This window comes from Pseudophryne corroboree, chromosome 4 (assembly GCF_028390025.1).
Source record: "Pseudophryne corroboree isolate aPseCor3 chromosome 4, aPseCor3.hap2, whole genome shotgun sequence".
Classification (NCBI taxonomy): Eukaryota; Metazoa; Chordata; class Amphibia; order Anura; family Myobatrachidae; genus Pseudophryne; species Pseudophryne corroboree.
The window spans coordinates 751,175,571-751,198,794 of NC_086447.1; the positions used below are offsets into that span (position 1 = coordinate 751,175,571).

The following is a 23,224-nucleotide window of genomic DNA, read 5'->3' on the forward strand; positions in this document are numbered from 1 at the left end:
GGAAAAATCAAGCATCATTGACAATTGCGGATGACCTTGGGCTAATTGGGCTACTCGGAATAATGAGAATGCAGTTGCACCAGGCGCCATGTTTTAAGTCGCAGCAAACGCAGCGGACGTCAGATGCACACCCCGAAAACACCCATAACACGCCTGTGTTTTTCCAACCACTACCAAATGCCATGTGTACGCCCAGAAACACCCACTGCCTGTCAATCAACCTGCAATCACATCCCAGGAAGATGCAATCGCAGAAGAATCGCAAATCATGGGTCGAATACACGCAATGCATTCGCAGCTCATATAAAGGTGGCTGATAATTGTCCAATCTGCAATTTTGCAACTGAAGCTGAATAAGGCCCAATGGGGGTCATTCCGACCCATTCGCAAGCTGCGGTTCATCGCTGCGGTACAAACGGGTCGGACATGCGCATGCACGGCGCCCGCAATGCGCACGCACGTCGTTGCACGCCGACGACCAGAAGAAAGAAGAAAGTTATCGCTAGCGCGATCGCAAGAAGATTGACAGTGACGAGGCGTTTCGGGACGGATACTCTCCGTTTTCCGGGTGTGGAGATCCGAACGCAGGCGTGTCCAGGCAATTGGAGGGAGGTTGTCTGACGTCAACTCCGGGACCTTCATCGCTGGATCCATCGCACAGGGTAAATAACTGCAGAGCTAGTCTTGTTCTGCACAAAACTTTTTTAGCATAGCAGGGCTGCACAAGTGATCGCAGCCCTGCTATGCTAAAATACACTCCCCTATAAGCGGCGTCTAGTTGAGCGCACGAGCAGCAAAAAATTGATACGTGCGATCGACTCGGAATGACCCCCAATCTACGATACTATATACAGTACCTGTAACAGTGCAAGCAATATTGAAACAACTTGCTGATTGTCACTGAAAACACGATTTAGAAAATAATTTAGTTTGAATGATAAATTAGTACTTTCATTTCATAACTACTTAATTGCCATGATATAATATTTAAATATTTTAAAATATATATATATTTTTTTTAAATATACTTTTAAACACCTAATGCCTGATGGGAAGTAATGTAACAGCTGCCTCCATCATAATTATCACATGAAGGTAAAGACATGCCACTCTTTCTATAATGCATATTTTAAGGTGTGGTCACAAAGCCAAGCACCACGAGCTGGAAATTGGGTGTAGACTTTAAAATGTGCCAAATGGACAAGTAGATGCCTATCGTGTCCGCATTGCCTGTGGTTTGTAAATGAGACTTACTAAGTTAAAGCTGCACCCTTTCATATAGAGTACATTTGGTGATTGGTAACTGACTTTGGGCATGTTATGGAAGGTTATTCTAGGAAACTGGCTTTATTCTGAAACTAGCAATTGAATACTGCCGGTTCAGAACAAATGATGTAAAAGTAATTGGTTAAAAGCATCTGATAAAGCGTAAAAGTTTTTTTTTTTTTTTTTTCTTACTACATCTTGATCTGACTCTGCAGGTGGTTTCGTGAGTACTTTACTGTGAAATCGTCATGTACTATGCCCAGTCTCAATTTCTGCTGTCACGAACCTGCTGGATTGTATTAGAGATCATTAAAAGACCCCCAAAAAATAATATCTGTAATGTAAATAAAATGGTGAATAACAGTATAAGAGACGTGCGGGAAATATTTAATTTTATTTATCCTTAATATTTTTTGTTACTGTCATAAGAATACTTGCATAATTTTATTTTCATGTATCTAAGGGTCACACCTAAACCTCCAGGGCATGAAGTCCTAGCAGTGGTTGCTGCTATTGCAACACCTAATGTTATTTCACTGTGTTATTCCATTATGTTACTGTATACAGTGGCTCAGTATTAATGTACTTCTATGTCTTGTAAATCTTTCACTGTTGGTTCTCATAAAACGTAATGATTCAAATGAAACGTAAGTTATGTATACATAGTGCATGTACTTGGGTGATTAATAAGCAGTGCCTGGTCTGCGATGATTCTGACAGCATTCGTCATGGATGCGCTGTCTATCTCTGCGATCCCCCACCATGACTGACAAGTCTTTGTTCTTGAGGGAACGCACTGACAGGACAGAAACCATGACTGTACTGTCCCATTCTGCACCATCAGACAACACTGTAGCATCATCAATAGGACACTGCTAGTGATATGCTGATTTTGAACAAGAAGGTTCCCAAGCTGGGTGCCAGGTTAATTGCAAATCCTTCTGGCAAGTCCTCAGACAAAGAAAGATCCAGCCTGACAGATTATATCCCATAGGGTTTCATTTTTTTATAACAAGGTGTGCAGCATCTTTTCCTCATATGGGGCACATGTAGAGATGGATGGATGCATTTTTTATTATAAACTAAGCATTTCTGTACACTGCATGGCACAAAAACAGCTTACACTTGCCCTGTTTGCAGATGCCGTTACATCTTAGGCTTGCACTTAGAGAAGCGGAACAGGGATGAGAAGGTGCGGGCAAACACAGATCAAGTACAGATGTGTCCTTATACACTCATGCCAGTAGCCGCTCTTGGTGTGCCAGGTCTTGGGCATCTCAGCTGCACCAAGCGTCTTATCTCTCAAAAGCAGAGTCTTATTGACATAAATAAAACAACTTGGACTGACAAACCTACATTGCTAGCTTACACTGATCAATTTGATGAGTGACATTTGTAAATCTGTGTGTGAATGAGTCCGAATCTGTGCAAGAATCGCTCCGATGCAGCAGACGCTGCTTTTCCCACTCCAAGTTCCCTTGTGCTTCATATTCGACTTTCTATGTGTTCAAAACTTAATCGTGTGCACTTAAAGTCAAAGCCCAGCATCTCCATACCGCCCAACTTTCTTGGCAAGGCATTCCGGCTCCTGCGTGGCAAAGTCACGAACATTTGTCTCGAAAGACAACAGTGAGGGTAATTCAGACCTGATCACTAAGGTGCGTTTTTTGCAGCCCTGCGATCCAGTAGTCGCCGGCTACAGGGGGAGGGGTAAAGTGCTGTTCAGGTGTGTGATCGCTTTTATAGCAGAGCTGCACAAACATCAGTTTGTGCAGTCTCTGCGCAGCCCAGGGTTTACTCAGCCACTGCGATTGTTTGCTGCTGATCGGGGCTGGAGCTGACGTCAGACACCCTCCCTGAAAACACCTGGTCCCTCCTGCGTTTTTCCGGACACTCCTGTAAAACGGTCACTTGCCACCCACTTCCTGTCAATCACTTTGCAATCGCCTGTGCGATCGTTTTTTTTGCACCATTCCATCGCTAGGCACCGATGCCCAGTGCTATTTGATGTTCTTCCAATTGTTGAACATTGTATACATACTACTACTACAGAACAAAACCATATATGGAGAGAGAATTGACAGCATTGGAAAGGAATGAGTTAAACATCTTGTGAGGGGTGGACCTAGCTGGAAAGAAAGTACAGCCCTTGAAAAAATGGCAGGGTTAGTATATATAGGGAAGGATAGGCCACTTTGTTTCTCTCTGGTCGGTGAAATTGCCTTGTGCTGGGTGAGTGCTGCAGTGCAGAGCTCCCCATATTTGGTGTACATTTAAGTTTGGATTTTAACTGCTCTCCCTTATTTGTAGTACTATGGCTTCCCGCCCTCGCCGTTCCGCCGGGACCCCAGCTCGATACCGCACTTCTGGCGGTGGAGCTGGGCCGGGGGAAGGGATGGCAGGCCTGGGGGACGGGGCTCCGTCCCCTCCGGCCTCCACGGGCGCGGGCAGGAGCGCTGCTCGGCGGGTCAGGTCGGCCTCGCCGCTGGGGGCCGGGCCGGCTTTGCCGGGCGGGCGCGGGCGGCGGGGTAGGCCAGAGATTCAGCCAGGCTCGGAGGTAGGCGGGCATCAGCCCTCGCCTCCTGGAGCGCTTGTCGAAGTGGCGGTGTCCGGGGCCCGCGGGCGCGCGCATGCGCGCCGCAGCGGGCGCTCGGCGGCTGCTTCACAGGCGGCCCCTGTCTCTCCCTCCTTGCCGCGGCCGGAGCTGAGTGCCGGGCGGGGGGTAGAGGCCGGACGGGGGTCGGTGGCTCGCCGCGCGGGGCTTGTTTCGGGGCCTCGCGCGGCGGGTATGAGCAGTGCGGCGGGCGGAGGAGTTGAGTCGGAGACCAGTGGGACGCGCGCACGAGGTGCGCGCGCGCCCACGCCTGCCTCCGGCGGCGCCGGCCGCGCACGTGTGCGCGCAGCGGCGCCACCAGCCCTGTTGTCCCCCTGCTCATTGCAAGTAACTCCCCGGCAGCCGGAGTCCGGCGGGGGCCGGGGAGACAGGAGAGGGAGGACATCCTTGGGGGGCAGGCAGGAGGCACAAGTGGGGGTGCGGTATGAGCACCGGAGTGCAACTGCACAAGGTGACCGGGCGCGCGCGGGAGGCGCGCGAGCCCGTGCCCAATGTCAGCGGCGCAGTACGCGCGCGGGCGCGCGCAGCTGCGCCGCGTGTGTCTCGGTCTCCCCTAAGTACTCCCCGGGGGCCGGTAGACAGCGGCCCGCGGGGGAGGAGGGGTGACAGGGAATGGGTCAGCGGTCGCAGGGCGGCGGCGCGGGCGGATTATGCTCGGGGCGTCTCCCCCCTAGCGGCGGGAGATAGTTCCGGATCGCAGGGGGAGGTGACTTCTCGGAGGCAGAGAGCGAGGGCAGCGAGGGCAGCGCGGGCGCCGACAGGGGCGCCCCCGTCTTCCCGCCGGGGCAGCGGGCGTTGGGTGCCCGGTTGCCGCCGGTCGGGCGGCGGGCGCGTGGTCGCGCGCGGGCCCCGGCAGGAGGTTCCTCTGGGCCCGAGGGCTCGTTTTGGGGGGGTCGCGACCCCTCCGGAGCGCTGGCGTCGGCCCTGGCCACTGTGGTGGAGGCTTTAGGGCCGTTAGCAGTGGCTGGCTCCCCGAGGACTACTGCTAGTTCCAGCGATCCTGCGGCGGCAGGCGGGGTCGGTGGTCGGAGGGCTGCTGCGGCGCAGCGAGTGGCACGCGCGTGCCGGGAGCTCGGGGCGGCCGCCGCAGAATTGGAGCGGGGTCCGGGGCAGGACGCGCAGGGGTGCTCGGCGCAACTCCCCCCTCACGGAGGGCGCGGCATGCGCCGCAAGTGCTGGCTGGTTCCCCCGTTTCTTTCTCTGTTGCAGGGGACCTCGGGGAAGTGGAGATGGCCGAGTACGAAGAGGAAGACGGAGGTTTGGCCACGCCGGGGGATTCCATGTCGGGGTCGGCGGCATCAGGTGAGGTGGTGCAGTCGGTATCTGGTACCTCCACGAGCGCTAGTTCTCGCAGCTCTTCCTCTTCCTCCTCTTCGTCTTCTCTATCGTCGCAAGTGTCCGCAGTCAGTAGCACGACTAGGGCAAGGAAGCGGGCGACGAAATTCGCCAAGAGGGCAGCGGGCCAGCAGAAGAGGCGGAAGAGGCGCAAGCGGCTTAGCGAAGAAGCTCGTAGGGCCAAGAAGCGCCGCGATTTGCCTGGGGTCGTGCGCTGCGAATATACTGCCGTTATGCGGGGGCTTCGAGATAGCTGCCGCAAGAAGATTTGCAGAGGGGACTTCGTTGATGTGTTCGTCCTGACGAAGGACGCGAAGAGGGAGTATAAGGCGGCGGCCGCGAAGCAGGGTATCGGGACGGAGGCATTCCGTACCTTCGATAATTGGCTGGCTGGGTTTTGGGTCTTCGCGGCGTGTTACCTGGAGGACAGGCCAAGCGAGCACATGAACATAATCCGGTACCTGCATCTCGTGCACGACATGCAGCGCACGTCTGCGGGATCGGAGTGGCGTAGATACGACCAGGAATTCCGGGAAAAGCAGGACGGATTGCAGGTCATGGACTTTGGGTTCAAGGACGTTGAGGTCTGGCTCAAGGTCACTCGGGCTTCGCAACAGGCTGAGGAGCCCCGGAAGCCGGGGGCGGACGGGCACTGCGCAGGGTTGTCCGCCCAAGGGTCCAGCGCGGAAGGCGGATTGGCCAAGCCAGGTAGGTCGGCCGTCCGCGCAGGGGGGCGTGCCGCCACAAAAGGAAAATGTTTCGCGTTTAACAACGCGGCGTGTTCCTTCGGCAAGCAGTGTCGTTTTCGACACTCGTGCCTGCAATGCGGCGGGTCCCACCCAGCGTCCTCCTGTTTCAAAGGCAGTCGGCAGGGTGCCCGGGGTAAACAAACTTACCCCAGACAAGCCGCGGGTGGGAGCGCTTCGCAGAGCGCCAACACCAATTAAATTGGAGACGATGGGCTGGTGGTTGGACTTGTATCCGAATAGGGAGGATGCACAATTTTTGTATTCCGGTTTTCAGTTTGGGTTTCGCTTGCCTGTTGCGAGCGAGGTGTCCGTGCGTGCCCAGCGGAACCTCCACTCTGCCCGAACCTTGCCGTTAGTTCTGAGGGAGAAAGTGGATAAGGAGGTCAGGTTGGGCAGGATGGAGGGGCCGTTTCCATCGCCCCCGGTGGATGACTTGGTCATCTCTCCAGTGGGGGTGGTTCCCAAGAAGACTCAAGGCGCCTTTCAGCTCATTCAGCATCTTTCTTACCCGTCGGGGGCGTCGGTCAACGACGCAATACCGCCGGCTCATTGCTCGGTGGTGTATCAGTCGTTTGACGAAGCGTTGGAGATGGTCCGCGGTTACGGGACCGGGGCCCTCATGGCTAAGATTGATGTTGAGTCCGCTTTTCGGTTGCTGCCATTACACCCGGACTCATTTCGTTTTATGGGTTTCCGGATTGGAGCGGAGTATTTCATCGACAAATGTTTGCCGATGGGATGTTCCGTTTCATGCTCATTTTTCGAGCGTTTCAGCACTTTTTTACATTGGTGCGTGGAGTCTTCATCAGGGGGTCACGGGGTCGCACATTACCTCGATGACTTCCTGTGTGCGAGCCCGGCAAATTCACCACGGTGCGGCGACTTGCTTTTCAGCATCCGAGCGCTGTTTTTCCACTTCGGCGTTCCTGTGGCCGAGGATAAAACAGAGGGCCCGGCCTCCTGCTTGTCCTTTTTGGGGATTGAGATTGACACGGTAGCAGGAGCGTGTCGGCTTCCTAGGGACAAAGTGGTGAAGCTCCGCGACGCCATTTGCCGGTTTATAGGGTCGCGTAAGGTCACACTACGGCAGGCGCAGTCCTTGCTGGGCATGTTGAACTTTGCTTGTCGGGTAATCCCGATGGGCAGGGTTTTCTGCCGGAAGCTGGAAAGGGCGACTGCGGGGAGTGCCAGACCACACCATTTCGTGCGTTTGTCCTCGGAGATTAAGAGGGATTTGGCAGTATGGGCCTCGTTCCTGGAGGACTTCAACGGGGTGTGTATATGGCAGGCCCCAATGGTGGACAGCGCTAGGTTGCAGCTGTTCACCGACGCAGCGGGTGCCTCTGGATTCGGATGCTATCTGGAGGGATCTTGGTGCGCGGCCTCGTGGCCGGCGGAATGGCATCGCAAAGGTTTAACTAAGGACCTTTTGCTGCTTGAGCTTTTCCCCATTATGGTGGCGCTGGAGGTATGGGGCGATCGGCTGGCTCATCGCAGCATCTTGTTTAGATGTGATAATCTGGGTGTGGTGCATACGATTAACAACCAGAGGGCGAAGGCGCTGGTCGTTCTGCGGGTGCTGGGGCAGTTGCTGTTGACGTGCCTGCGTCGGAACGTTTGGTTCCGTGCGCAGCACGTGCCGGGGCTAGGAATTGCTGACGCGTTATCGCGAGGGCAGTGGGAAAGATTTTGTTTGTTGGCACCCGAGGCCGACGAGCATGGTTTTCATTGTCCTGGTTATGTTTGGCAGGTGATCGGGCCGGACTGGAGGCTCTAGCGTTGCGGTCAGTCGCGCCAACTACGCTTACGGCTTACAGGCAAGCCTGGAGCGAGTGGGAGGAGTTTGTTCAAGGACGGAATTCACAAGGTAAGAGCGGGCATCGAATGATGCTTTCTTTTATTTGGCAGCTGTATGTTTCGGGTAGGTCCAGAGCGGTGGTTGCCCGGTACTTGGCTGGGATTTCGTTTTTCAGCAAAATAAGGGGCGTCCCCGACGTGACGAAAAGTGGGATTCTGCTAAAGGCGATGAAAGGATGGGCGCGAGTCGCGCCGACGCCGCCTGACAGGAGGCGGCCCATTGATGCGGCCTTGTTGCCGGCTGTCATCAGGGCGGTGGGAGGTGTCGCATCGTCCATGTTTGAGTCGCTGTTGTTCAGTTTGGCGTTCTCAATGGCTTACCACGGGGCCTTTAGGGTTTCGGAATTGGTAGCGCCTTCTAAGCGAGCATATTCGCGCATGCTCGTCGGGGACGTGGTGGTGGGTGAGAGGTCCTTGCTTTGCAGATTGCGTCGCTCTAAGACGGACCAAGTGGGGAGAGGTCGATGGGTCACCTTGGTTCCGGCACTTGATGAGAGCATTTGCCCAGTAAGTTTGGCAGTGCAGTATGAGGCAGTACGGCCCGACGGTCGGGGGTCATAGCTGCTGCATTATGATGGGCTGCCGGTGACGAAATATCAATTTCGTTGGATGCTGGGTCGCTGTCTGGCGAGCTTGGGACTTCCACCCGCTGCGTTCGGGACGCATTCCTTCCGCATAGGGGCGGCGACGTCGGCTGCGGGATTTTCCATGGCTGAGATCCAGGCGGTGGGGCGATGGAAGTCGTCGAGTTACAGACGGTATATTCGCCCCATTGCGTGAGATGTTGGCTCGCGCGTTGTTTGTTGTTTTAATTACAGTTGTACAGTCATGTTGTACAGTTCAGTACGTTATGGTGTTGTGCGTGTGTTTGTCTTCCCCCTTTTTATCCTACTCAGGGATTAACTACTCGCCGTTGCTGGCATGAGTCGGCAGCGGGGGTCTGGAGTTATTTTGCGATTTTTTGCCTGACTTGACGGACTGAATTCTAATCCACAATTCGGCTAATCTGTTCTAATCAGAGTCCCTCAGCAGGTCTTTACGCTTTCACCTCCAGCTGAGTTCTTACATGTTTTATATATATGTTTTATTCGCTTCTTGTAATTGAGCAGAATAAATGTTTTTATTTTTAAATCCAGTTCTTTACTTACCATGGCTAATGATTTATACACACACACACACACACACACACACACACACACACACATAAGCTAAGCAAGGGAAGAAAGGCCGCACTGTTTTTTTATTTTTTATTTGCTTACTCCTAATTAAAATTTGCAACCCAAAATTTTTTTTTAACAGGTATGCGGCGTGCTCCACACAGTTTGGTGGATGGTGCAATATGTATTTATAACCTGTAACTTTGTATTTGCCTATTACATAGTACATTATGTAATTAGTAAACGTGGCAGGTTCCTTGATGCCGTGGGTATTGAAGAAGCTGGCCTGACACACAGCATAGTGCACAGAGAGCTAAACCCTCACCAACAGTAGACAAAGTCATGGAAGAACATCAACGTTCTGCTTATTACCTACAGCTTGGGTAACAGGTTCCCTTTTTGTATACTTCCAAAAGTAAGAACACTCATATAGTGGCAGATGTACTTAGTATTGGAAAGTGATAAAGTGGGGAGAGATAAACTACCAACCAATCAAATAAGTGTCAATTTTAAAACAAAGCCTGTAACATGGCAGTTAGGAGCTGATTGCCTGGTACATTATCACTCTTCACTTTATCACTCTCCAAAGCTTAGTACATCTCCCCATAGAATCAATAGCAGCACCTTTAGATGAAAAAATATGGAAAAATGTGTATGGAAAAAATGTAGCCTCTGTATTCTAGTGGTAGCATAAAACTAAGGGCCTAAGAGCTTGATGCTTCTGCGTCCGCAATAGCAGCCACTGTTGGAATCATGAAAGCAATAATGGCCCTCATTCCGAGTTGTTCGCTCGGTATTTTTCATCGCATCGCAGTGAAAATCCGCTTAGTACGCATGCGCAATGTTCGCACTGCGACTGCGCCAAGTAACTTTACTATGATGAAAGTATTTTTACTCACGGCTTTTTCTTCGCTCCGGCGATCGTAATGTGATTGACAGGAAATGGGTGTTACTGGGCGGAAACACGGCGTTTCAGGGGCGTGTGGCTGGAAACGCTACCGTTTCCGGAAAAAACGCAGGAGTGGCCGGTGAAACGGTGGGAGTGCCTGGGCGAACGCTGGGTGTGTTTGTGACGTCAACCAGGAACGACAAGCACTGAAATGATCGCACAGGCAGAGTAAGTCTGGAGCTACTCTGAAACTGCTAAGTAGTTAGTAATCGCAATATTGCGAATACATCGGTCGCAATTTTAAGAAGCTAAGATTCACTCCCAGTAGGCGGCGGCTTAGCGTGTGTAACTCTGCTAAATTCGCCTTGCGACCGATCAACTCGGAATGAGGGCCAATGTGCAAATGCTTATGTCAGCCGTCCCCTTATGCACCAGTGTGTGATGGAGAGTATAAGCATTGAGACACCCACTACATTCAGGGCTGGATTAGGCCTTGGGGATTCCTGGGGCACTAAAGACAGAGGGTCCCCCGTGGAAAGGTGGTGGTGTGTGTGTGTGTGTGGGGGGGGGGGGGTATTTATTAGATTGTGCATACCTCCTAACATGACACATTCCAGGAGGGACAGAATGCTCTATACCTGGATATCCCTCTTAATATATTATTGGCGTCACCCATGTTGAACTATTTAGTTGATAAGAAAGGTATTTCAACATAGGTGATTGCATTCATAAATTAAGAGGGAAGTTCAGGTAAAGAGCATTTTGTCCCTCTTGGAATGGGTCATGTTGGGATGTATGGATTGTGTATATAAAATTAAACCAATGGTGTATATTAGATTTAAACTAATAGTTTAATAATACCTGCATACTGTTTATAGTTCCAGCTAATTGAAAGATAACTATTTTATAATTTTTTCTTGCAGTGGAACAAAGACTTAAACAACCTTAAAATACACATAGAAAAATAAAATTTATAATCTACATTGTCACATGCAAAAATAGCTGCAGCCTCTGTACTACTTACACACTGGAACAGATCTCAGGAGTACTCTGTGTGTGTCTCTCTATACCCTCATAGATAACAGGTTACAAAAGACCCAGACACCCAGGTAGGGAGGAGGAGAAGCTGTGATCCCTGTGTTATTTAAGGGGGGTACACACGGAGAGATCCGTGCTTTATTCCTAAGCAATCTGATGTTTCGCTATCAATGGTACTAGATTGGCCTGCAGGCACAATCTAGTTAGATCGCTCACATCACCGATGGGTGAAGTGACCGTCCGTCTATTCCCCCCCCCCCTTCCCCCCCACTCGCTCAGCACACATTGCGCTTTGTGCTGAGCGGGGGAGAGATGTGTGCTGAGCATTTTGTGCTCGATTGCTCAGCACACATCTCTGGGAGAAATCTCCCTGTGTATACGGGGCTTTAGAGCTTTTTATACCATCCTATCTCATCTAGTCAGAAAGCTCAGAAACCTGATATTCCTCTGTCTCTGCCTGCACTGCATGCTGTCCTGCTCACATTCTGGCTGTCTGTTTCTACTGCTGCATAAGAGGGAATCTTGGGATGTCAGTGTGCTCCAGCCGGGGAGCCCCTGACAAAGGGGACCCGGGGTAATGTATGCCCTGTGCCACCCCCTTAATCTGGCTATGACTGCATTGTATTCACAAAGAAATTGTATGGTTCCTGTATAGTACAGGAGCCAAAGAAGAAAAGAAGAAAGACTACACGTCTCTTCTGGGGCACTCTTTTATAGTAATTTATGTGATATTAAGGTATTTAAAAAATAACTTTTATTTGTATTCCTCTTAAAATAAGGGGCTATGAGGCAAAAATGGAACTAAAACACACTAGAGTTGCTATCTGTTTATCAAGAGGATAATCCATCCAATTTAAGTGAATTTGATTGTACAAGGTGATACAAATCAAACTGACTGGCTCCGTTCAGCAAAAAGATATATATAAAAATGTGTGTCTCTCTGGTGTTAGAAGCGCTGTGATCCAGATTTAAATGATATAGGAAATATCATGTTCCAAAGAAATGCAATATAATTGTATCAAATCACACTATCATTATTCTGGAAGGGAAAGATATTTCTCTGTATAACACAGGTGGGCTCACCTTGTTGCCTAGGTAAGAATCTGTTTCTATAGGCTAGAGTGGATATTGTGAGTGTTGCCTGAAACTTTGGCTCCAGGTCTGATTGTTTTTTGTAGGATAAAAATACCTGCAGTACCGGGTATTCTCTGGTGGTCTCCCAACCAGGTACTGACCTGGCCCACAGTGCTTGGCTTCCAAGATCAGACGAGGTTGGGCATACTCAGTGTGGTGTGACCACAGAAGAGACGTGTAGTCTTTCTTCTTTTCTTCTTTGGCTCCTGTACTATACAGGAACCATACAATTTCTTTGTATCAGTTTACTGAACTACCTCTGGGAGCACCACCAACCCAGTGCCTGCTATGAATTATTCAACTACATGGCCATATGTTGGTTAACGAAATAAGCTATAGGTTTATCCTATGTCTAATAAATTAGTAAGTTTTCAGATTGAGAGGTCCTGTGCAGACTCTACCCCCGCTTTTTGTAAAGTGCATTGTATTCACACCTGAATCAGGCCCTGAAAGTCAGTCAAACATAGAAACAGACACACTGTATATTACTATATCAGTGGATAACTCTTAGCAGACTTTAAGGGTGTTTTGATTCTGTGCAGAAGGAAAGTCTCATTTTACCATCAATTTAGTCAAATGTTCTTCTCTGATCCAAAATACCGACTGTATTAGCTGTAGAACCAGTTGTGTCTAATTACAAGGTACGCTCATTAGAGCAAAGGGTGCTCCATAATACTCGTCAATTGCTGCTTCTGATTAGTAATACACCTCATCATTGTCAGCGATGTGCATTAATCATTACAGCTCAAGTACCCTGTGACCAGAATATGAGCAGGAAACTGCTCTGACATGTGAGAACATAACGCAGATATCAGCAACGAGGATTTCTCTTCTATTGTTTCCTCTATGGGGAAATATATTTTATTTATATCTATACTATAGAGGATTATTTATTGCTGAAGTGCAACTATGTCATAACTGTGCAACTGGTATATTTAATATTGGATAGTGCAATTGTAGGTGTAGTTCTATTGATGCAGTATACGTGTAATATAGCCTCCTGTAACATGTAATGTTCTCCTATGTAACATGTAACAGTCTCAATATCCCATTACACTCATGAGCCATTTAAGGTAAAAGTAAGAAGAAACAGAACTCGAAAAGCAGATTTCAAATGGTGGATTGTAAAAAGATCGCCTGGGTCTTATACAGTGGGTTGAATTGTTTGCCAGGGCTTTATTTATTACCGTATATACTCGAGTATAAGTCGACCCGAATATAAGCCGAGGCACCTAATTTTACCCAAAAAACCTGGGAAAACTTATTGACTCGAGTATAAGCCTAGGGTGGGAAATGCAGCTCTAGCCGTACACAGCCCTCAGTGCCAGATATGCCCTCATACTGCCAGATATGCCCCCACAGTGCCAGATATGCCTCACAGTGCCAGATATGCCCCACAGTGCCAGATATGCCCCACAGTGCCAGATGTGCCTGATATGCCCCACAGTGCCAGATGTGCCTGATATGCCCCACAGTGCCAGATATGCCCCACAGTGCCAGATGTGCCTGATATGCCCCACAGTGCCAGATATGCCCCACAGTGCCAGATATGCCCCACAGTGCTAGATGTGCCAGATATGCCCCACAGTGCCAGATGTGCCTGATATGCCCCACAGTGCCAGATGTGCCCCACAGTGCTAGATACTTACCCTTCGTCGCTCCCACGCTGTCTTCTGAAGGAGGGACACGGAGAGCGCAGTGCGCGGCTCTCCTGTGTCCCTCCTGCATCTCCGGCGGCAGCGGCGTGTGTTAAAGGAAGTGCCGGTTCGTGCACTTCCTTTAACACACACACCGCCGGAGATGCAGGAGGGACACAGGAGAGCCGCGCGCTAGCTCTCCGTGTCCCTCCTAACGCTGACTCGATTATAAGCCGAGGTGGCTTTTTCAGCACAAAAAAACGTGCTGAAAAAGTCGGCTTATAATCGAGCATATACGGTAAGTAGCGAAAGCAGTATCCCTGGTGAAAATGGGTGCTTTCTACAGAGGTAGGGCTTCTCTTTATCTAGCAAAACCCCTGCCGAGAAATACATTCGGCTGGTATCTCGGGTGAAGGCTTTATATAACAAGGGCAAGCTACTGTATAGCAGAAGTAGTACTGCAGCAGCACATGTACCATCATTGGTAGCATATGTACTGCTGCAGTCCTCCATGCAGTATAGCAGATAATGCAGAATTATATAATTTATATCTTTTTCACAAGTGGAAGTAGAATCTGAAGTCAGGGCTTCCAGTTCTGCTTCAGGTGTGACTTGCAGAGTCACATGAATATACATAGGACTGGACAGCAAAGTTGTAAGACTATTCTTACCTCTGCCATCTGGTATCACCATGCAGCGGAATATCACTCAACTGTTCCAGCCATAGTTCATTCATACACTGTTGCCACAACTGATTAATGCTGCAAAAAGCTGCAATAGAAGATCTGTGTTATCAATGTATATTAATAAATAGGTGGTCAAGTTCTCTCAGTCCTTAGTTTGCAGCTTAATTTATCTGCCTTAATCAAACATCTTTCAGTTTAAATTTTCATTAGAACACATAGTAAGTCAATAATCCTCCCCTGTTCCAAGCTATTTAGCAGAGCTGTAACTAGACATTTTGGTGCCCTGTGCCAGAAAAAGAATTGCTAGTCCCATCCCCATATTCAAAATAGGGACAGTGTGTGCCAAAGATGCACGCAAAAATAAAGGGGTGTTAATGCATGGGGTAGGAGCGTTGCTTAATGGGGAAGGGTTGTGGGCACAGATTAGTACCAATTCACATTCCACCACACATGAATACACATGAATACACCTTATACACGTTACATCACATAGTAGTGCCCCTCATACACGTTACATCACACAGTAGTACCCCTTATACACATTATGGCACACAGTTGAGCCCCTTATGCATGTTACACTACAGTAGAGCCCCTTATACTTGTTACACCATGGTAGAGCCACTTATACATGTTACGCCACAGTAGACTCCTTATACATGTTACGCCATAAAAGAGCCCCTTATGCCATGGTAGAGCCCTTTAGACACATTACACCACAACAGGGCTGCTTATATATGTTATGCATCACTAGAGCCAGTTATACACATTATGCCAGGTAGAGCACCTTGTACACATTATTCCAGGTAACGCCCCTTATACACATTATGCCAGGTAGAACCCCTTATACATATTATGCCATGTAAAGCCCCTTATGCACATTATGCAAGGTAGAGTCCCTTATACACATTATGCCAGGTAGAGCCCCTCATGAACCTTATGTCAGGTAGATCCATTTATACATATTATGCCAGGTAGCGCCCCTAATACATATTATGCCAGGTAGAATCCCTTCACCTCATTCCTCCTCATCATATCCCACCCCCCCCCATCCTCCAGAGCAGCTATGCTGTGACTTACTTTTGTTGTGCCCAGGAACAGCAGCCATCTATGGCTCCTGTGCTCAGCAAAAGTCCCTTTGGAGAGGATTCATGACGTCTCTCCCAGTCCCTGCAGACACTGCAGAAGACAGCGAGGGGGAGTGGAGCACATGGGGCTCTAGCTGCTTCCCACTGTAATGTGTATTAGCTGCAGTGAAGGAGCTGGGCGCACTGCTACTATTATACACTAGCGTTTGCCCGCAGCTTAGCTTGTGTGAATGTCTTCTGGAAAAATGTATTTGTCTCCATAGTTCATAAACAGTCCCTATAAGTACTTTTCTCCCCAAAAATGTATATTTACATACATACAGTATAGTAATTTTGGACCTGAGGAGCCTGCACACTGCATGCACCAAGTGTCAAGTGTCTGATTTTTCCTTTATTGCTTGTCTCCCTGATGTTACATGGAGATAATACATACCTTAGTTTCTGTCTAGGTCACTAAGTTAACCAGTAGTGAAAATGACAACCAAATTCATCAATTAGTTTTTGCGTGAAGCAGGATTGAAGAAAGGAACAGATAATAAAAAATGTATTTTAAATGTACTGTATATAGAGTGTCAAAGTCGAAAAATATTGTAGCACACACACCACGTACTAACCACACACACATGCCCGCTGCGCGTGCACTTGTTCCGCCGTGCGTGCACATATCCGCAATTTGCGTATGATCGCTCCCGCGGTCCTGCGCGTGGTATGGGTATTTACGGCGGAGTTTGTGAGCACGTAGAGGGTTATCAAAACATTACATATTTAACCCAAATAGTGCACATTGTACACATAGCCTCCCTGCACCACATCAGCAAGTATCAACAGTTTAAATGTTTCCAGGACTAAGGGATTCACCTTTGCATGATAGGAAGGGACAGACAAAGGTTATAGGGTGATGTCTAGTATCCAGCTGTAGGGTATTTTAAGGGTAACATTCCGGTGTTGGTTAGAGGAAGATCGCATGTTCCTGCGTATAGTTATGTGCAGAAGTAGAATATAGATATTAACTGTATTTACTGTATATTATGTATGCGGCGGGAATCCAGAGGAGACCACCCACAAGAGCAGTTGGGAAAGACATCGCCCACCTTTTCAAATCAACCTATGACCTCTCCTGTAATGTAAAGATGCATTTCTGTGTCCAATAGACAAAGGGATTACAGTTACCATTGTATTGTATATGGAAGTAGTGTATAAAAAGCCTGTTGCTGCTTGGCTGGTCAGAAGACTCTGAACGCTATCTACCTGATGAGCGGAGGACTGGTCCAGGTTGCGCAAGCGAATATTCTCACGTATGTACATTGACTGTAGTCATTATTCTGTTGTAGATTTATCTTGTTAGCCTTGTAGTGTATAAGTTGTATTGTTATCCCCTTTTCAAATAATCCACTGTGGTGTTAGAACCCAGCGGTTAACTACAAATCGGTGTTGTGTCCTCATTTCCCTGCTAAGGTATAAAGCGTATTACATTATTTTACTGTATAAGGTTTAAGAGTATTGATAAGGTGTGTACGCACTGCGGGTACTTTATACCATCAGCGCAGCGTAAGGTTTAAGGTATAACATCATTGCATTGCATTACTAACAAGGTTTAAAGTTTATCACGAGTGTGTGCGCACGCTGTGCGTACTTTGTACACCCAGCGCGGCGTGTGTACGCTAAGTCCGCACAACGTACGGGACTCTGTACGCAAATAGCGTACAAAGTGCGTAGCGTATATATTAAGTATAGCGGCCGCAGCGGCTCCATGGTAAGAGTGTGTTTAAAGGTATAGCTTTATGATATAAGATAATATCGACATTATCAAGAGGAAATGTGCTGTGTGCTGGACACCATCCACACCACCCTAATTACAGACATGAGTATTTAGGGGTAACCACGGTGCATAAGCAATAATCTCACTCCAGCTGAAATCTCTGATTTTCACTGCTCCTCAAAACTGGTGCCTCTAACGTGTCATTTGCAAGGAATGCCCACACTCAGTCTTACACCATCTATCTGTGGGGTTTACATATGATTTGCTGGTGGATGGAATGCCTACTGCCAGTATCCCAACAGCAGCATCCCGTCCGCCAGAATGCCGGCAGCGGGGTGAGCACTATGAGTCCCCTTGCGGGGACTAGCCCTGTTGCGGCGGTATTCCGGCTATCGCCATTGTCGGCTGTCGTGATTCCAGCGTCGGTATTCTGACCAACAGGATCCTGACAGCCGGCAAATTAAATGCATCCCATCTGTGGCATATATCTTCTCCTCCATAGATGCCGCCATTTTGCTTCATATACACTGCAAATTAAGACACTTGGCACCGTAAAAGAGCATTTCTCATTTTGCTTCTGCCTTTCTGTGATTCATAAATTACCTCCTCTGGGTCTTTCTGTTCAGTGAACTGTTCCCAGCACCTGTTATCACTGATTTGAATATGAAGAACAAGAGTTAATGAAGGTTACTGTCCACTTGTAGACCTATAATTTTTTTTCTCCATGCGAACTAAATACATTCTCTCCTCAGTAACTCAGACATTCCCTACAACTTAAAGTTTATTGTTTTAAATATATATTCACATGACCAGACAATGACTGGGTTACTTAAAGAAAAATAAAGTTTAAACTCTACTTTTAAAATATAATTTATTTTCATTTTTGAGAGTTTGGGTGGGAAAATGTGTTACCTTATAGTTTTCTCTATTTTATTTTTAGCAAATTGTACTCTTCAAGAGTGCACACACAAATGATGTAAAAATTATTTTCCAAAACTGGAAAAAATTGTAGCGTGATCACTTAAATGGGCAATTATATATAAGTATATGATCACATTGCAATTATATTCTATACCAACCAAACTGAATAGTTAGATTATGTTAATAAAACTATAATCACATTTATTTTCACCTATTCATCATTAAAAAATGCAGTTAATAAGTATAAGAAAAAGTATTATATAAATTCTATTAAACAGAGTGATAATATATAAAATATAAATAAAAGATATAAAATGTAAAAGCATAAGTGGCCGGAAAAAAAAACACAGGGATATGGGGTACCTGGGCATGTAGAAAATAAGAGAAAGGGGTTTTGTGGGAGATGTAGAAATATGAGCATAGCTTAAGAGCAAACCAATACAAAAATGAAAAATGCGGAGACTGATGATGTTTACAAAATTTAAAAAATAGTTTCAAAATTAGTCTAAAATTATGAGGCATGTAGCTAGCTGGAAAACTGATCAGATCATACTGTAAATTAATTAGATGACAGAACACTATAAAAAGTTTCATGCACCAAATGACCATATACTGTATGCAGTGGATTTTGACACTTTTATTCTTTCAGTTGGAGAAATACTGATTACAACTACAGTACAAAAGTTTAAAGTTGACGTTTAACAAATCCTATTCTTTGGCGCGGTATCGTGTATGTGGGTCGACCTTTCTCCTCTTTTCTTTTTATGACTTTATAGCCTTTCTCTGACGTCCTAGTGGATGCTGTGAACTCCGTAAGGACCATGGGGAATAGCGGCTCCGCAGGAGACTGGGCACAACTAAAGAAAGCTTTAGGACTACCTGGTGTGCACTGGCTCCTCCCTCTATGACCCTCCTCCAGACCTCAGTTAGAATCTTGTGCCCGGCTGAGCTGGATGCACACTAGGGGCTCTCCTGAGCTCCTAGAAAAGAAAGTATATTTTAGGTTTTTTATTTTCAGTGAGATCTGCTGGCAACAGACTCACTGCTACGAGGGACTAAGGGGAGAAGAAGCGAACCTACCTAACTGGAGATAGTTTGGGCTTCTTAGGCTACTGGACACCATTAGCTCCAGAGGGATCGAACACAGGACCCGACCTCGATCGTTCGGTCCCGGAGCCGCGCCGCCGTCCCCCTTACAGAGCCAGAAGCATGAAGATGGTCCTGGAAATCGGCGGCAGAAGACTTCGGTCTTCAACAAGGTAGCACACAGCACTGCAGCTGTGCGCCATTGCTCCTCATGCACACCTCACACTCCGGTCACTGATGGGTGCAGGGCGCTGGGGGGGGGGGGCACCCTGAGCAGCAATATTCATACCTTGGCTGGCAAAAAATCACAATATATAGTCCCAGAGGCTATATATGTGATAAATACCCCTGCCAGAATCCATAAAAAAGCGGGAGAAAAGTCCGCCGAAAAGGGGTGGGGCTATCTCCCTCAGCACACTGGCGCCATTTTCTCTTCACAGTGCAGCTGGAAGACAGCTCCCCAGGCTCTCCCCTGTAGTTTTCAAGCTCAAAGGGTTAAAAAGAGAGGGGGGGGCACTAAATTTAGGCGCAAATCTGTGTATTACAGCAGCTATAAGGGAAAAATCACTGTGGGTAGTGTGAATCCCTACATTATATAGCGCTCTGGTGTGTGCTGGCATACTCTCTCTCTGTCTCCCCAAAGGACTTTGTGGGGTCCTGTCCTCAGTCAGAGCATTCCCTGTGTGTGTGCGGTGTGTCGGTACGGCTGTGTCGACATGGTTGATGAGGAGGCTTATGTGGAGGCGGAGCAGATGCCGATAAATGTGATGTCGCCCCCTGTGGGGCCGACACCAGAGTGGATGGATAGGTGGAAGGTATTAACCGACAGTGTCAACTCCTTACATAAAAGGCTGGATGACGTAACAGCTGGGGGACAGCCGGCTTCTCAGCCCGCGCCTGCCCAGGCGTCTCAAAGGCCATCAGGGGCTCAAAAACGCCCGCTACCTCAGATGGCAGACACAGATGTCGACACGGAGTCTGACTCCAGTGTCGACGAGGTTGAGACATATACACAATCCACTAGGAACATCCGTTGCATTATCTCGGCAATGAAAAATGTGTTACACATTTCTGACATTAACCCAGGTACCACAAAAAAGGGGTTTTATGTTTGGGGAGAAAAAGCAGACAGTGTTTTGTTCCCCCATCAGATGAGTGAATGAAGTGTGTGAAGAAGCGTGGGTTCCCCCGATAAGAAACTGGTAATTTCTAAAAAAGTTACTGATGGCGTACCCTTTCCCGCCAGAGGATAGGTCACGTGGGGAGATATCCCCTAGGGTGGATAAGGCGCTCACACGTTTGTCAAAAAAGGTGGCACTGCCGTCTTAGAATACGGCCACTTGAAGGAGCTTCTGAAGAAGGACGTAAGTCCGAAAGCGCTTGAGCAGGGAGACACATTAGGACGGAGACTTGTGGGGAGGAGCTGCTGCCCGGAGCCGGTGGAGATTCTGTGAACGCTGGGACTTTGTGGTGATTATACCAGGGGCTGGCGGTCCTTAACCATGTGGATGTCTTCAATACTATATGCTGTTTTTAAATTTGATGTTTTGTGAGTGCATTCTTTTATTAAATACTTGTCTTTATAAAAAGACGGTGTTGCACTATCATTACTATTATTTTTATTCAAAGTCATCAAGGAGGAAGATTCCATTTCAAAGTGAATGTCCTCTTCACATGTTCTGTGATTATCTACATGCGATCATATCTATATCCATATGTGAGTGGGACTGATACAACTTAACCCATTCTCTCATTTATCAAACAGTTTTGCACTATGTTTTGTACATTTTATGTTTTATAGCTTTAAATCAAGCCAGCTGCAACTTCCTTGTGAAAATATTGTTAGTTGTGAACAACTGGAACTTAATGTGTATACATCGTGTAAGTTTTACTTTGACGGTATATAAGTAGCGCCACGTGGAGTTTCAAGTTTTCCATATACTTGAAGGAGCCTGTTGATAAAAAGCAGGAGGCTATCCTGAAGTCTGTATATACACACTCAGGTACTATACTGAGACCTGCAATTGCCTCAGCATGGATAGTGCTGCTGCAGCGTGGTCTATTACCCTGTCAGGACAGGGATACTATTTGCTAACCATAGAGCATATTAAAGATGTCGTCTTAGATATGAGGGATGCACAGAGGGATATTTGCCGGCTGGCATCCAAAATTAATGCAATGTCCATTCTGCCAGGGGGACCCGGCAGTGGACAGGCGATGCTGACTTTAGAAGGCACATGAAGATTCTGCCTTATAAGGGTGAGGTATTGTTTGGGGATGGTCTCTGGGACCTCGTATCCACAGCAACAGCTGGGAAAGAAAAAATATTTACCTCAAGTTTCCTCACAGCCTAAGGATCAAAAATCTTCCCCCGCTTTCTCTGAGTCCACCGCATGACGCTGGGGCTCCACAGGTGGAGCCAGGTGCGGTGGGGGTGCGTCTCGGGAACTTCAGTGACCAGTGGGCTCGCTCACAGGTGGATCCCTGGGTTCTGCAAGTTGTATCACAGGGATGCAAGCTGGAGTTTTGGGGCGACTCCCCCTCGCCGTTACCTCAAATCAGCCTTGCCTGCTGCCCTCGAGGATAGGTAGTACTGGCGGCAATTCACAAGCTGTACTTCCAGCAGGTGATAATCACGGTACCCCTCCTTCAACAAGGCCGGGGTTACTATTCCACAATGTTTGTGGTACCGAAACCAGACGGTTCGGTGAGACCCATTTTAAAATTAAAATCCTTGAACACTTATATATGAAGGTTCAAGTTCACAATGGAATCGCTCAGCGCGGTTATTGCAAGCCTGGACGAAGGGGATTACATGGTATCACTGGACATCAAGGATGCTTACCTGCATGTCCCCATTTACCCTCCTCACCAGGAGTACCTCAAAATTGTGGTACAGGACTGTCATTACCAATTCCAGACGTTGCCGTTGGTCTGTCCCCGGCACCGAGGGTATTTACCAAGGTAATGGCCAAAATGATGTTACTCCTTCGAAAAAAGGGAGTTATAATTATCCCGTACTTGGACGATCTCCTTATAAAGGCGAGGTCCAGGGAGCAGTTGTTCGTCTGAGTAGCACTATCTCGGGAAGTGCTACAACAGCTCGGCTGGATTCTGAATAGTCCAAAGTCGCAGCTGGTTCCTACGACGCGTCTACTGTTCCTGGGTATGGTTCTGGACACAGAACAGGAAAAAGGGTTTCTCCCGGAGGAGAAGGCCAAGGAGTTGTCATCTCTAGTCAGAGACCTCCTAATACAAATACAGGTGTCGGTGCATCAGTGCACGCGAGTCCTGGGAAAGATGGTAGCTTCTTTCGAAGAAATTCCATTCGGTAGGTTCCATGCAAGGATCTTCTAGGGGGATCTGTTGGACAAGTGGTCCGGGTCGCATCTTCAGATGCATCGGCTGATAACCCTGTCTCCAAGGGCCAGGGTGTCGCTGTTGTGGTGGCTGCAGAGTGCTCATCTTCTAGAGGGCCGCAGATTCGGCATACAGGACTGGGTCCTGGTGACCACAGATGCCAGCCTTCGAGGCTGGGGGGGCAGTCACACAGGGAAGAAACTTCCAAGGACTATGGTCAAGTCAGGAGACTTCCCTACACATAAATATTCTGGGACTAAGGGCCATTCAGGCTAGACCCCTGCTTCAACACCAGCCGGTGCTGATCCAGTCAGACAACATCACGGCGGTCGCCCATGTAAACCAGCAGGGCGGCACAAGAAGCAGGATGGTGATGGCAGAAGCCACAAGGATTTTCCGATGGGAGGAAAATCATGTATTAGCACTGTCAGCAGTGTTCATTCCCGAGTGGACAACTGGGAAGCAGACTTTCTCAGCAGGCACGACCTCCACCCGGGAGAGTGGGGACTTCATCCAGAAGTCTTCAAAATGATTGTACACCATTGGGAAAGGCCACAGGTGGACATGATGGAGTCCCGCCTCAACATAAAGCTAAAAAGATATTGCGCCAGGTCAAGGGACCCTCAGGCGATAGCTGTAGACGCTCTGGTA

At 48.2% G+C, this 23,224-nt stretch overlaps 1 long non-coding RNA gene and 1 pseudogene across 2 annotated transcripts in view; both read right to left on the reverse strand.

The window, feature by feature from the left end:
- LOC134910300 (uncharacterized) overlaps positions 1-23,224 on the reverse strand; it is a 252,730-nt gene that overhangs the window by 147,189 nt on the left and 82,317 nt on the right. For both annotated transcript variants that reach the window (XR_010176162.1, XR_010176163.1), the window contains one exon: positions 14,348-14,447. This is a non-coding gene — a long non-coding RNA (uncharacterized LOC134910300). The remainder of the gene's footprint in view (positions 1-14,347; positions 14,448-23,224) is intronic.
- On the reverse strand, positions 12,092-12,209 carry LOC134912979 (5S ribosomal RNA; annotated as a pseudogene).